Here is a 16792-nt window from a genome sequence, read left to right as displayed (position 1 = left end):
GCCCAAAGCACAGTTTATGTTTATTACATGGTATGGCACATTTAGTCAATATATACTATGCTGCAGAGACAAATTCCAGATGTTTCATGCATGTCTGTAATGACAGACTTGAGGACTTAAAAGAACACTCACTCAAATAGAACCATATAATTTAATGTACCCTGAATTAATCTTTGTCAACAATGACACATTACACAGTCAAAAAGCACAATGAATATGTTGATTAAGACTTGTCTTTTAATGTATGGTTGTGTTTTGTGATGTTTGCAAAATACACCTTTAAATTTAAAAAAATGCAAATGATTCCAAGGTAAGAAGCAAAATACCCAGTATAATTAAATTCTTATCTGGAGCTATAACCTTCATGCCATGATTTCTGTTGACTTTCATTCAATTTTGTTTCCCAGTTTTTGGAAAAAAATCATTTAAAGTTGGGATTTTTTCCTATTATTAGTATCTGTGGCCATTGTCTTAATGGCATGTGGTTATATGGTTCCAATAAAAAATTCTAACAATGTCAAGTAAAAATTGCATAACAAACAATATAATTTCAAAGATATTACTCTCTGAAATAAAAATGACCAGAGTTCTACAGATCATAATAACATGTTAACATTTTTAAATTGGTAAAGATATAAAAAATTGATAAAGGCAAACAACAGGCCCAAGTGGGTATACCAGGATAACTTCTGTGAACATGTACTTCTGTTGATCAGTTTTTGATTAGTCATTTCAAGGCCACTTTACTTTTAGTAATGAGACCATACTTGACATATTTGAAATTAGAGATGTCAAAATTTCCAGAAATTTCTACCGGATACCCATCAATCCTAATGACCATTTCCTAACATGGTATAAGAAGTGCATGTTACAGTAAACAAGTTTGTGTTTTGTCTTTGCCGTTACAAAATATCTGTTGGGTTTCCCGCTAATAAAACAACAACATAGAGTCCAGTAAACAAACATGTGACCAGTGGCCCTGACTTGAACAGCTAATACTCGCTCCAGGGCCAAAAACTTGAGGCTAAAATGGCACTAGTTAAACAAATATTTTTATTTTGCTTTCTTTTATTTGAATTGTATTATGTATTTAAATTTTACTTCATCAAATAGTTCTTAATCAGTACTTACTGTTGCTGTCAACGAACGGTTAATGTCATCAGGATCTCAAAGCAAGCATGTTTAAGGTGCAAGAAAAGTGACACATGAACCATAGACAGGCACGAAGTTAGGGCGGTCTAGCTTTAAATATGAGCATTAATTATGTCACGCAAGAAAAGAGAGAAGTGTCCTTTCTTGTGTTATTATATAGTACATGTATGACAAGTAAATTGTAATCAGCCATACAAGCCACTGTGATGATGAATAAATGTGCACACAACATGAACCTCGAACTGTAATCATTATTCTGTGTCTTAAGATGAACTTGGAATACTTTTTTTTATAACGAGTACCTGGTTGTTCATTTTATTACCAGGGTTATTATAATGGGCAGGTCCCTGAGTATCTGGGTACCCATTGGCATCTTTACTTGAAATAAGGACACGGTCAATTTTGGTACAATTCTGGTCAGTAGCTGTAGAGAATTAATCATTAATCTTAAAAGTTGTGTATACTTAGTAATAGCAGTCATATTTCAGTACAAACTGGCATCATTTGTACAAATTTTAAAAGGCCCTGGATGGCTCCCTGACCCATGCCTACCTATGTATGGGGAATATAGAAGAAAAAAAATTAACAATAAAACAATCCAACATTTTTTTAAAAGGGCTTCAGACCAGGATGTTTTCTGTCAAATTTGGTCAAATTCTTTTCAGTGAGAAGATGTCATAAGGTTTGTCTAGTTTCACTAATGGCAGCCATATTCAATGTCACATCAGCATCATTTGCATAACTCTGTATAAGACCATAGGATGCTCTCTACAAGGACGAGTTGATAACGGTCAAGTGGTTTTTGAGAAGTTGAAAATAGCAAATGTTTACAAGCGGACAACAGATGATGGATGCATGATCATACCATAAGCTCACTTTGTCTTATCAAGAATGAAATTGACAAAAACATATCTGACAACTATAATATCATGCATGCAATGATAAAAGCAGATCCAAGTGTCATTGTGTGCCAGTGAAATGCTATTTTATGTCATGTGATGTAGGATACAAAAATCCTTCATGGCAGATTCTGAAATTATTTTTTTTATTCTGGATCACTGACTTTCTTAAATCCAAGTTAGTTTGGGTTCGAATCCTTGGACAACCCAGAAATATGTAACTGAAATGGTACTTATCATGTAAAATTGTATTATGTATTTCCACGTTACATCTCAAATTTGGGGGGGCCCCAAGTGGCCGAGTGGTCTAAAGCGCTCTCCGTTATGGATCACTGCCATCTTACCTCTGTCTGCTCCAGTTCAAGTCTCGGATTCAGCCAATGTGGGTATGTGAGAAAGCTTGCCAGTAGCTTCTCGTGGGTTGGTGCTTCTTTCCGGGGTTTTCCCGGGTTCTTCCTCCACCATTAATACTGGCCGCCATGTACAGCCTATCGTGTGCTGAAAAATGGCGTTAAACCCCACAACAACAACAACATCTCACATTTTCATTGTTTACTTCTGTAAGTTCGCATTTAAACCAAGCTTGTATATAAGGTGGATTCCATGATACAGATATACTGCCCCTCCATCCCCACCCTCATCTGAGCAATACCCATAGTTTTACTTGTTGTTATTGTTCTTGTCTTGTGGGTTAGGCCATTTTTCATGTTATATGTTATACATGACATAACAAACCCCTGTAGGGATCAACTGGCAATACTGAAACAGACGAGACCATTTTTTCCCAAATTCCCTTTCAGGAGTCAAATAAAAAAAAATGGTGGCCAAAAATGTTCAATGAAAACAAAAAATTCCAGAAGGCCGGGTTAAAAAAGTTTTCCCATGATTGCAGCCAATCAGTAAAAAGAATACTGCACAATAATTTCATGGGCTTACTTGGACCAATCAGAATCACAAAGTGATATGTTCACATGTTATAAAATCAAAAGTATTAAACTGCACACACTATAGGCAAAGTGTAGCAACTATGTGATAAATATTTAAAGTGACTGGATGTCTTTAATTTGCATAGTTCATGCACATTCTATGCTACAAGGCTATTCTAATGAAAAACAGTATGCAAAAAAAAATCTTTTTAAAGGGTCAGGGAACAGCCATTCATCATTATAAAAACTTTTTATGTTTTTATTATTTATTTAGATTTCCTTCAGTTTTTCAAGGCTTCTATTTAGGTTTCTTTTGCCAAAGTAAAATTTTAGGTTTTACATTTTTTCAAATTTTCTGAGGTCCACTTCTAATCTTGTTTATTTTGGCATAACGGTTCTCACGTAAAGCACAACCCTTCATTTTCATCACCTTAGCTAGATAAGGATAACTAAACCATCTTGCTTTTACATCATTGTGGACAGAAAGATAAATATATAAATGCAAGTTTGAACTAATTACTCAATCTTCTGCATTTCAGAATTGAATGCTAATTATACTTGAATGTTACTGATGCAAAATGGTTCATATATAGAAAGCACTCTTAAATAATATGTTATTTCTATAAAGAGAGTGTATTAAAAAAAATAACACAAGAGATGTAAACACAAGTAGCATCATACCAGCATTACTTATTGAATAAATTTGAGACCTAAATAATTAATAAATTACTGCAGAACCTGTCTTGTAAGACCACCCCTTCTGCCAAAAATATGGTCTCTCAAGACAGGTAGTCACTCATAACAGGCCATAACACCATATAATCAATAAATCTCTGCACTGAGAATATGGTTGCTCAAGACAAGTGGTCTTGCATAGCAGTGGTCCTTCCTTACTGTATCATAATATGTACATATGTAGTAGTTATGTGATTGTTCCTAAACAATCCGAGATGTGTTGGTCGCTTTTTGGCCTACAATAATGCAAATTATGCATTGCATATCATTTTGTTCTGTTTTACCATTATGTGTATTTTCTTTTTAAAATTAAAGAACTGTTTTAATTTTAAAAAATCTAAGTGGCGATAGAGAATAATATATAATTTATATGCAAATTTATGCTTTCACACAAAATGTAAAAAATATTTCAAAATGCCTATGCAAACTTGTTATTGCAAACAAGAACAAAAATTGCATCATTCCAGTTTTCTTTAAAACCTATAATCAGTAATTTCTAAAAAGCCTAAATAAAATTAAAATGATAACATCCAATAAATAAAATGTCACGTCCACAATAATGCAGCAATACTTCACTTTAAAAAATAATATAAAATATGACTTTCATGACGTAAAGGGCATTTCTATCTGTCAGGAGCCTACATGAGCTTCTTTGTTATACTTACGTAATTATTTTTTACCATTCTGTTGTGTGTATATGCTACATAAATACTTAATAAGCTTTTAAAAACTGTCATAACGTAATTTTCCCATACAGTAAAAAACACTTAAAAATACCATCCATGTTCTTGTTTATGTAGAAACATCGAAAACACGTTGCACTTGCAGTCAGCGATTCAATCCACACGTTGCGACAGAGCTGTTAAATATACGGCTCTGCCATCTACAATTTTGGACATAATCCCTACGTCGACAAACTCTGAGGTCACGTATGCATGTTAGAGCAACAAATTAGTTCCCAACACGTGGCCACATTACTTTGTTAATTTTCATAACTTTCTCAAATCAGTCTAATATTCTCTTGGAAGTAACTAAATAAAATGTGTTCAATAAAGCTGTGAATATGTGTTTTTGCAAAGTGTAAGCTTGCCGATGCTGATTAGAGCACTTCCGTTGTCAAATCTTCATTTTCGGAGATGCGTAGATTTGCACGATGTAAACCTCTTCAATTTATGGAGGTAAGTAAATCCTGCTTGTAGTTCGCAATCCCATGATGCCTAATGAGGAAATTATCGGTTTTCAAATACACCACACTGAACTAGCGAAGTTGGACGTTCAACCTTCACCTGTTCATATCATTGAAGTTGGCCCGGTTACATCAACCGGAAGCAAAACATAATTACTGGAGTAAAAACAACAATTGCAAACTATGTTTCCTCAAAGCCAAGAAAGTCTTTTCTGAAAGTTGGGCACTTCCGTCGTGTTTAAGCAGGTCGATATAAAGTTCTCGCACTCCTAAAGGTATACGTAATAGCACAATGCCTTGTACGGCTTACGTAAATAAATGACTACAGAGTCGTGTTGTCATAACTGTCCGCGAAAGGTTAAATTATACTAATTTTCCTTCACCAGTTTGGATACAGGTTATACATACGTATTATTGTGCCATGAAGTTGTATAAAGCCTCATTTTCTTTTAATGAAAAATGTATACATCTCGTGATATATCATTGATACAGCGGAAATACTATACATATATTCTCTCTCTCTCTCTCTCTCTCTCTCTCTCTCTCTCTCTCTCTCTCTCTATATATATATATATATATATATATATATATATATATATAGTTACTACTCTATCATCGAGTCTATGTCTGAACTAAATAGCAGAGAGAAGCGAAACCAACAACTTAAGTAACATTCAACAAACATATATTCCACTAGAATACTAAGTGAAACTTGCAGTATTGTGAATTAAATTCCATCTAATCCTAAATATCATATGAAAGTCCAAGAGTACAGAATATTGCGAACAAATTCCAATAGTTTTGGACATCCGATGTATCAACAGACCTGAAGTCGCAATGTACCAATAGTCTTCAATGTTTTGATGGAACACGATGATGCAATCCAGAATGTCTCTCAATGAATTCATAAAAATAAAAAAAAAATACGGAGTTAATCTGATCAATGAGCCCTTAGCAGTTCCAATGAAATATTTAGATAAATAATAGCTCTCAAATTATATTTGAACACAGCTATAAATTTTTCCACAGACTGATCACAACGCATGACTGAATAATTTCTTTAACAAGTCTTCTTTATACACAAATTTCACTTGACCTGCGACGTAATAGATTTCCAACGGAGAAATCCACTAGCACGTAAGCAAGACCAGGCCTTGAACTTAAAGTAAAGATCTTGGTTTACTATTTAAAAATCATGACAAAAGTCAGGTAAGCAAAAACTGACTGCCCTCCAATTATTTACATTTTCACGCCCGTTTCTCTAATATAAAGACCACACAGGCCCGGCCCTAGGATGTGCGGAGCCTAAGGCAGCAAGCGATGAGGGCGGGGCGCCAAGCCCAAAAAATTTAATTGCAGAGTTGATTTCCTGAAAGCGCGGGGCCCAAAGCGGTTGCCTCGTTCGCCTTGCCCTAGGGCCGGGTGTGAGACCACAGAAAGGAACAAATCGTACGGAATGAACTGGGTAGGTATATATTTATTGATTTTTATAGCTATGTACCAATGCAGTTTTAAGTTCTGGTAGTATTACCGTTTTAGTTGATTTTTACGATAGAGTTGCACAACGTTGCATTTTAATGAGCAATTACATGCTATGCTAGTATGAGTAGTGAAGGGGGCCACCATAGGGACAATGGGACTTACCATTAAAAACACCCCTGGGCCACTATAGGGACTATGTAAATTTAAGATGGGAAAAATTGCTGGGCCACTAAAGGGACAAGGGAATTTAACATGGGGAATAGAGTGTGGGCTTGTTTAGGGACAAGGGGTATTTAACATGGGAGAAAAAAAAACTACTTTAGGGACAAGGGGAATTTAACATGGGAATAGATTTTGGGCTTGTTTAGGGACAAGGGGAATTTAACATGGGAGAAAAAAAACTAGGGACAAGGGGAATTTAACATGAGATTTTTTTTAAAAAAAAAATTTAAAAAAGGGTAGGCAATTGAAAGTCAATCTCTTTTCGAGACCTATGAGTGGCCCTGAAAAGGGCCTTTGGGTTTATGTTAATATGCCCTTAACATAAAGGGCATCTGCGGCATCTTCTTGTCCTCACGCTGCGTCTTAGTGTAGGGCCATAAATCAGAGTCCTCTTGAGGCATCCTTGTCTTTCCACATAGACTCTTCGTATCCACAGACTGGTGTCTGACTTGTGGACAACTGTCCACTTGGATCGGACATACATTAGCATGTCCGTCCTAAACATCATTGAAGACACAAGGGTGGATGATTCGACGGTGGTCCACATCTTGAGGCGCCGAGAACAGGTGAATCAATGCAGTGAACTGCGCTTATTTATAGGTAGAGGAAGGATTGAAACGGATTGAGTTAATTGACCAATCCAAACACGCGTTACAAAATTCAGTCAGTCCGCATCCAATCCGAAGAGAACAGTCTGTGACGTCACGTGGTCTATATAGATTCGCTAGCGCCTGTGCGGTGTCAATCCATGCGACAGTGATTCAACATGACGGAAACTCAGAAAACTATTCATTGGGGTGCACCAGCAGTGGAGACCACCCAAGGGAAACCGGACTTACTTTCAGAAGAGGTGAATTGGGATTTTGTGGATTTTCTTACCTCGCATGAATTTGTTCCGGAACCTTCGTCACCTTCATTACCGCAATTGGAGAATTTTAGACAGAGACAGAAAGAAGAATTGGAGAAATTTATACAACGACAAAAGGAAGCGGAACAAGCTTTTCTTTTACAGCAACAACAGCAAGAAGAGGTAAGAAGAAAACAACAACAACAACAACAACAAGCAGTAGCAAAGAAACAGGAGGGTGAAAATCAAACGGTCACGGTACTGTTAGACGTTTTAACGGAGTTAAGAAGTCTGAAACAAATGTATCAGACTTCTTTATCACGACCGAAGAGAATACGACCTTCCCGAGCTAAACACGCCAACCCTGTGACTAAGCCTACCGTACCACCCTTAGTGATTTCAACCCAATCATCATCATCATCAGAAGTAGGCCTCGGCCGTGGCAAAGGCTTAACACAGTTAAAGTTGATTGCTTAAACTCACCACTACACCAAAAACCAAAGGCCCTTTTCAGGACCACTCACCCATTTTACCCCTATAGTACGTGTATATGAGTGCGTGAGTGTACGTTCTTATTTTAAAATCAAAACCCAAAGACACTTACCTTATATAATTAATGTATTCTTTTATCAATAGTTACAATCCAATTCACAATTCACAACAGAGCACTTTAAAAAGTTCATACACTTCTTCTGTCTCACTGTTTAGTCTCTCTGTTTTTTCAATTTCATCACCGTCAGTCTTTTCCTCCTCTTCCTCCTCACTTTCTTCCCTTCTTTTCTTCTCCTGTTTCTTTTTCTTGACCTGGCTGCTTTCTTCCTCTGAATAATCCCTCTCTTCTGAAGAAGAATCCCTCTTTTCTTCTGACTCCTCTTGTTTCTTTTTTGGGCAATCTGGAGACCAATGTCCTTTTTCTTTACAATAATAACAGGTATCTTGACTTTTGTCTTTTCTAGCCCCTTTTTTTCTTTTTTGATGGTCTGGACACTCTGAAGATCAATGCCCTTTCTTCTGACAGATATAGCAAGTATCTTGACTTTTATCTCGAAAGGAAGGAGAGTAGTCCGTCGGCTGGTCTGAAGAGAATTTTCTAATGACCCCTCGCAAAGCTCTGATGAAACGTTCCATCTGGGTAGTCTCTTCCATCGTTGTGCTCGGCTTGAGAGTGAAATGAATAGTGAAAGGACAAGACACACACCCTTTTATATACGCTGGTCTGCCATGACTATAAATTAGTCTATGGTGTTTAAACTTTAGTCATTTGACGTTTTGCACTCAAGATGAAACGATCCAATTCATTTGAGAAGAAAGAAGAAGAAAGTAAGAGGCAGAAACGTGATCTATCGCCTCGTACCAGAGCTGAAGTCTTGACACAAATTCATGCCAGTGATTTTGAAGACGACATAAGTGAACCAGAATCCAAACCCTCTAAACAAAGTTCGCCACCCTTAGTCAACCCTGAAAAATACTATTCCATTCGAGAGACCGAAAAGCGCTCCTCTAGAAAATTTAGAACCACGGCTTACAAATACACAGTGAAGTTTAAAGATTTCAAGGCTGAAGTACTGTTAGAGAAAGCAGAAGGGTTCATCACCGGGGTGTGGGATTCTTTACTTACCACACTCAAGCGACAATGTCAACCCAAAGAAGACGATCGCTTGAGACTCTCTATACAACAAGACGGTTTGAAATCACTTGTTTGGATCGAGTTTAGCACCCCTGCAGAATTGACCGCTTCCAAAGTCATGGACAAAATTCAACACGTACAATAATCCAATGACCAGTTTCACATCACCGATGGAAAAGCCACACTGGACATGACCCACGTCTCTCCTCCTCAAGGGACTGGACGCAAAAAGATGTTATTGGTGAACGAGCTTCGCAGCATTAAGCGTAGCCTCGTCCAAATTCACAACCCTCAAGACCAGATGTGTTTAGCCAGGGCTATCGTGTTGGGACGAATCTATGCCAACAAAAACGACACGGTAGAATGGAAAAGAGCTTGGGAGAATATTCGAAAATCGGATCGAGCCAAACAACGAAGTGAAGCAGAACTCCTGTTGCAACAAGCCGACTTGCCCAAAGACACACCCTCTGGCATTCCTGAAATGCAAAAATTGCAAGATGCCCTAGCTCCACGATACACCTTGAAAGTGCACCCTCAAGAAATGCGTGGGCCTCTGTTGTTTCGAGGGAAAGACTTTAAGGATGGAAAATACATTCATGTCTATTATCACGATGACCATTTCGATACCATTACCAGTATCACCGGATTCCTGGGATACAGATATTACTGTGAGAAATGTGACCATGGCTATAACAATCGAGAACAACACAAACATTGTGGATCGAAATGCTCAGGATGTTTGGCCTCTTCACCCTGTCTGAGCGAAGGACCAGTGCATTGTTCAACTTGTCTGCGCACGTTTGTCAGCCCTACCTGTTACCAACAACATTTGAAGACGCAAGGTTCACAGCAGAAATGTACTTGTCAACTCCTGAGATTCTGCCCTACGTGTGGACAAGGCATACGTACCAATAATGCCAAGGCACATGTATGTTCAGGAAAGAAAAAATGTCACATTTGTCACCACATCGTGGACTTGGAACACCAATGCTACGTGCAAAAATACCAACCCCCACCAGAGAAAGAGGACGGTCACAAGAAGAAAGGCAATTTCATCTTTTCTGATTTCGAATGCATGCAAGAGACCGGCATTCACATTCCTAATTTCTGCGTGGCTCATCGAGCGTGCGAGAAGTGCATTCAAGAACCTATCTTCAGTCATTGCCCTCACTGCATCAAGATTCCTGGAGGGCGTGAAAAAATCTTTCGAGGACCGAACACGCTAGCCGATTTCGCCCAATGGGTCTTAGACCCCATCGACAAGACGTGGAGCCAAGAGGACATCGACCGTTACGGAGATTGTCATCGTCATGCCACGGTGATGGCTCACAATTTTTCCGGATACGATGGACAGTTTCTTTTGAGGTACTATACGGAACATGGCACCGAGCGTCCTAAAGTCACTTTGAACGGAGCCAAAGTCATTTTCATGCAAGTGGGACAAGTACAGTTTAAAGATTCGATGAGTTACTTGGCCATGCCTTTGAGTCGAATGCCTAAAACGTTTGGAATGACAGAAATGGCTAAAGGGTACTTTCCACACTTTTTCAATACGGAAGCCAATCAACACGCCGTTCTACCCCATTTACCTGAGGCTCACTATTACGACCCTGACAACAAGCGTACCGAACAACGAGAAGCTTTCTACGCTTGGTACCAGGCTCACGCCTCGGACCCTTTCGACTTTCAGGAAGAAATGCTAAAGTGTTGTCGTTCCGACGTGGACATTTTACGGCGTTGCTGTGGAAAATTTCGAGAACTGTTCATGGAACGCGGAGGGGTCGATCCTTTGAAAGAAGCTTGCACCATTGCCAAAGCGTGTTCCTTAGTGTACCGACAACGATTCATGCCTGAAAACACCGTGGCTGTCATCAGTCCTCAAACGACCAACTATGTCAAACGTCAATACTCGGTCAAAGCCCTACGCTGGTTACATTACTTGTGCGACAAGGAAGACAAGTGGATTCAGCATGCCCGCAACGGAGGGGGCGAAAAGACCATCGGAACGCATTCGGTCGATGGTTGGGACTTAGAAAACCCCAAGATCATGTACGAGTTTAACGGTTGCTTATTTCACGGATGTCCCGTCTGTTACCCTGACCGCGGCACTAAAAATCAGTTTTTACAACGAACCATGGAAGACTTGTACCAGGCCACTTTTCAGCGACGCCTAAAGTTAGAACAGGAAGGATACCAAGTGGTGGAAATGTGGGAAAACGAATACGATCACCGTTTGAAAACTGATCCCGAGTTTAAACGCCTCGTGGAAAGTTACCAGTTCATGGACCCCCTGATCCCGAGGGATAGTTAGTACGGAGGAAGGACCAATGCCACCTGTTTGCTGTACCAAGCTGACGAAGAGAAAGGAGAAGAAATCAAATACTTGGACGTGTGTTCGCTGTATCCCTACGTGTGCAAACATTGTTGCTTTCCTGCAGGACACCCACAATTGTTCACCGAACACATCGACCTGAAAAACATTCGACAATACGAAGTCTTGATCAAGTGCAAAGTTTTGCCTCCCACGAACCTATACCATCCCGTCTTACCTCACCATTGTCAAGACAAACTGATGTTTCCTTTGTGCCGTACTTGTGCGGAAACGTGCAACCAAGATCAACCTTGCCATCACACCCAGGAAGAACGGGCCTTGACGGGAACCTGGGTCAGCGTAGAATTGTTCAAAGCTTTGGACATGGGATACCAACTGTTAGAAGTGTACGAAATTTGCCACTTTCCCAAGACACAACAATACCACAAGGGTGACCCCACGCGGAAAGGCATTTTCGCAGACTACTTGGATGCCTTTTTGAAACTGAAGCAAGAAGCCAGTGGCTATCCGTCCTAGTGTCACACTCCGGAAGACCAAATAAAATTCAAAGAGAAATACCGGGAACAAGAAGGCATCACTTTAGATCACATCGAGAAAAACGAAGGCAGGCGATCGTTTGCCAAAGTGATGTTAAATTACTTGTGGGGTAAAATGGCACAACGACCGTGTTTACCCAAGACGGAATATTTGACAGAACCTTCCCGCTATTTCCAGATGATTCACGACAAAACCAAATTCATGAAACACGTGGACGTCGTTCGAGAGAATTTGATCTTGGTTAATTACGAAGAAAATCTGGACTTTGCAGAAGACGACCCCTTTGAAAATGTCATCATTGCGGCTTACGTGACAGCTCATGCTCGCTTAAAATTGTACGAAGCTTTAGAACTGTTAGGGGGACGTGTTCTGTACTTTGACACGGACAGTTGCATTTACATCCATCACCCGAGTCAACATCACCCTGACATCGAAGGAGACCGTTTAGGAGCCTGGACAGACGAGCATCCCGACGACAAGATTCTAAGTTTCGTCAGTGGCGGTCCAAAAAATTACGGCTACGAATACCGGGACAAACAAGGAGAAGTGCACACGAAGTGTAAAGTGAAAGGATTGACTCTGAATTATCGTACCAGTCGTGTGGTCAACTTTGGGGTATTGAAAGAAGCCTTGCAGTCTAGAGAAGATGAACACTTTAAAGTGATCATCTATCAACCCAACAAGATTGTACGTTTACCCACTCACCACATCGTCAGTCGACCCTTGGAAAAAGTCTATCAAATCGTGTACCAGAAGCGAGTGCGACTGCTCAACCACTTTACTTTGCCGTATGGACATGTTGGTATAAAACATTGGTTGTAAGAGGATAGCCACCCACCAGAAGGATGACTTCGCCACAGCAAGAATCGAGTGAGAAACCCGATGAGAACTCCAAGTTCAAACCCTACCATTTTCCGGTTTTCTTGCCTGACTATTGTGATTGTGCCCGTCGATTGGACACGTTTCAAGCATGGCCTACGGATAGGAAAGGATTACCTTCTTCGCATGTTTTAGCTAGAACAGGATTTGTTTACTTGGGACCTGAGTCAGGATTGGGATACGAAGTACAGTGGTTCGCTTGCGGACTGAAGTTACGAATGGATCTATGTATCTATAAAGATTCAGCTATTCTGGAACATACTCGATGGTGTCCGCACTGCCCTTACCTTTCTATGGCCTTTCCACCCATGACACTACGGTACAATGATGACGGCACCTTAGAGACGGTACCTTCCAAAACAAGACATAAAACAGGAACAATGTACAAGCTTGAGACTGCATTGCGACTAGTATAAAAAGGAACCCTAGGTAGGATCGATAGTTCATTGTGACTACCAAGACTAAGCGAACAAGATGAATACTTTCAGAGAAACACAAAACAATTTCAGACAGGCACACTTCAAGTGTGGGGCTTCTGAAGTGGAATGCGATTGTGAGCCTTGCGATGGGTACGATGCTGTACGTTGTGACCTTAGCGATGCCGTAAAGCATCATGCGAACTTTGTTATCACTACCCCTATCATGGAAAGTGATGCTGTGCGTGTCAAACCTGAGGGATGCGAAAGCGATGCCGTTCGTCCTCTTGGACATTTTACTGGGTTTCGTTTTAAAGTTGGATGTTCACCTTCACGTCTACCACCACCCCACCCCACCCCCACGGATGTCACCCAGCTCTGAGCAAACTCCTGTCCATGTCACCCAACCCTCATCGAAACGAACCTGTGAAAGACGAATATTCGTTTCCTGTGCGTTTGTCGGAATATTGCGACTTTGAAAATCGTCTTCAATCGTTCAAAGGAAAATGGCCTAAGTATCTGGGAGGCCCGAACCCCGAAGAATTAGCCAGAGCCGGATTTTTCTACTTGGGCGAAGGAGATAAAGTCAAGTGCTTCAGTTGCGGTGTGTCACTTCACCACTGGGAACCGCAAGATTCGGCCTACCTAGAACATGCTCGATGGTCACCGAATTGTCATTACTTACCCTTAGTGGGACCGAGACATTGAAGTAACTTACCATAATCTGTTTATGGATACTTTACAAGAGAACATTCGTGCTTTGCCTGTGGAGTTGAGAGAACGCATTTACCGAGAACTGATCAAAATACAAGTGAAACGCAAACGCAGGTTATTCATCCGTTTTTAAATTATGCTTTGTTCCAAAGTATAAGAAGACTGATTATGAGTGGACATTACATCAGGCACAAAGGTAAACGAGGCTATTGGCCACCGCCCAAGGATTCCAAAAACAGTGTATATACTTATGGATACTTTACAAGAGAACATTTTGGGCTTGCCTGTGGAGTTGAGAGAAAGGATTTACCGAGAGCTGGTCAAAATACAAGTGAAACGTAAAGAACATTTGCATCCGTTACGTCACCAGATCTTTAACCACTGGTACCTGAATGGTATAAAAGAACTGATTCGTCAGAAATTGTTTCATTGGTCAGACATTATTCAAATTTTGAGGTCGCCAATGATCGACATATTCATAATTTTGGTTACTTCGAGATTCACCTAGTGCAACGCATCGAGGAAGACAAGTTAAAGGATTACAAACATATTTTACGTGGAATCTACTTAGTGGAAGAGGAAACTTCTAAACAAACTCTGACGTTTCGATTACAGTATGCAACATTTAGATTCCCCACTGGAGAACGAAGATCTCTGGCTAGAAAGTACGTGTATTGCATCCGAAAAAAAGAGAATATAAAAACAGGCTGCCATGCCACGACTTATGTCGTATCTTATTGAACAGATTCCGTGGAAGGAACTCAATAACCATATTCAAACCGTGGATTATTACCATCGATTATTACAAGAACTGTATCCATTCAGTTTGGGTCGACAAGTGGTGTGTGTCTTAGTGACTTGTTTTCTGGGATTTCGTTTACCAGCCGATTCCTTGTGGACTCTTTACGAACAGTATTTACCACCCCATTCAACATGAAAGTGGTGCCTTTAAATGTTCACGAGAGACTCCTTTTGCTCAAAGCCTTACGTTTTCATCTGGATACTTCTCAACCTCTACGGGAAAAAAAGATTCGTCAACTTCTAGCTACCCAAGACGTGTATGACGATGTGTGTGTAGCTTGTGACTTACACCCCCATTGGACAGATGTCCGTGCCTGGAAAAAATGGGATTTTGAGGCTTGGACCCAAGAAGTGGCCCAGTATGCTCGAGAGTTGTGATCCTTCCTTTCAACGCCCAAAGAAAAAAGTTACTTTTCAACCTGTGTTAGTGACGGTGCCAGAAGAACCCGTCACCCAGGACAGGACTGTCGTGGACAGGCCTGAAAGACCCTTTCGGGAGGACACTTGTGTGACCTTACCCCCTATAGAACTGGTCAGAACTTTACCCAAAACATGTTGTACAGACACTTGTTTTTATTCCACGTTAATGATTTTCATGTGCCTTTTATTGTTGTACTTAAGCCTTTGGCTTTTATGTATTTTTGTCTTTCGTATTCATGTTTAAAACGTTCAATAAACTTGTTCTGAAAAAAAGTATATACACTCTCGTCTTGTTTGTTTTCGTGTCACAAGTGACATTCCTGACACTATGGCTACTTCTGCTGTCTCTGCTCCCTCTTCCTCCACTGTCAAAGTCATCGACGAACACTTAGATCGTGCCAGTTGGGAGGCTTTGTATCTTCGCCATCCCTTTAACATGCTCATTGCTGGACCTAGCGGTTCAGGCAAAACCGAATTCGTCAAACGTTTGATCGAACATAACATTTGATCGATCGACCACCTCAGCGGATCGTGTGGTGTTACAGAGAGTGGCAATCGGCGTACAGCCTCTTGCGAGAAAGTCAAGGCGATTCCATCGTGTTTGTGGAAGGCATTCCTAAAGAAGACGACGGCATCGTCTCTGACTCCCATCAAACCCATTTGGTCATTTTCGACGACATGTTAGGAGAAGACGAAGAAGAAATTAAACTGTGGTTCACGCGCAAAGGGCATCACCGTAATGCCAGTGTCGTTTACATCACCCAAAATTTGTTTCAACAAAGTAAAGCCCATCGCACCATCAGTCTCAATGCGCATTACGTGGTCTTGTTTAAAAGCCCTCGAGATAAATCGCAAGTGCAAGTCTTAGCCAAACAGTTAGGAACGCCTTGGCTGACTCAGGCGTACGACGATGCCACTCAAACTCCACACGTCTATTTACTCGTCGATTTGAAACCTACGACCCCCGAGGATTTGCGATTTCGTACCCACTTGTTTCACCACTGGTGCCAAGACGGAGGGCCTGTCCTGTACACGTCTCCGTCCTCGACTTAATTTCACTCCACAAAAAAAATCTATAAAAACCTCAGACCCTTTTCGTCTGTCTCACACAGTGTGAACATGACGTCCCTTCAGTCGCATCTTCCCGTCAAATTGATTCGTGCCTTGTATGGCATCAGTCGAGAAAAAAATCCACAAACACGAGCTCGTGTCTTAGAAGCTAGTCTCAAAGAAGTCTTACGATGGTTCACGGTGACGGCACGTCAATTACTCCAAGGAATCATTCAGATTCTTCATCAAACCAAATGCTTTTTTGATCGAAATAAAGTCGCTTTGACCCAACTGGCCGATCCCCGCATCGACACTCAAACCAAAAAACAAATCATTTTGAAACCTAGAGGAAGCGGTATTATACCCCTCTTGTTAGGCCCCTTACTGAAAGGAGTCTTGGGAACCATGTTGGGAGGACTGATGGGAGCAAGATAAAAAGGCCCTCTGAAGTCCCAAGATCTCAGAATGGACCCCTGACAACCCCATGGAAGGACGAAAACTAGCTTTAGTACCTTACAAACGATGGATGGATTACCATCGTTGGCAAGAACAACGCACCCCGCATTT

General features: G+C 40.6%; 1 protein-coding gene across 1 annotated transcript in view; it reads right to left on the bottom strand.

The window, feature by feature from the left end:
• The window catches only part of LOC149800689 (organic cation transporter protein-like), a 70954-nt gene extending 66135 nt beyond the window's left edge, over positions 1–4819 (bottom strand). The window contains exon 1 of the mRNA XM_089954725.1: positions 4490–4819. The gene's annotated coding sequence lies outside the window, so the exon portion shown is untranslated. The remainder of the gene's footprint in view (positions 1–4489) is intronic.
• Between the last annotated feature and the right edge of the window lie 11973 nt (positions 4820–16792).

The sequence above is a fragment of the Sinohyriopsis cumingii genome, chromosome 4 (assembly GCF_028554795.1).
Source record: "Sinohyriopsis cumingii isolate HCF-2022 chromosome 4, ASM2855479v2, whole genome shotgun sequence".
Taxonomy (NCBI): Eukaryota; Metazoa; Mollusca; class Bivalvia; order Unionida; family Unionidae; genus Sinohyriopsis; species Sinohyriopsis cumingii.
Note: the sequence above shows the minus strand (reverse complement) of the source record. Positions and strands in the feature narration are given on the sequence as shown.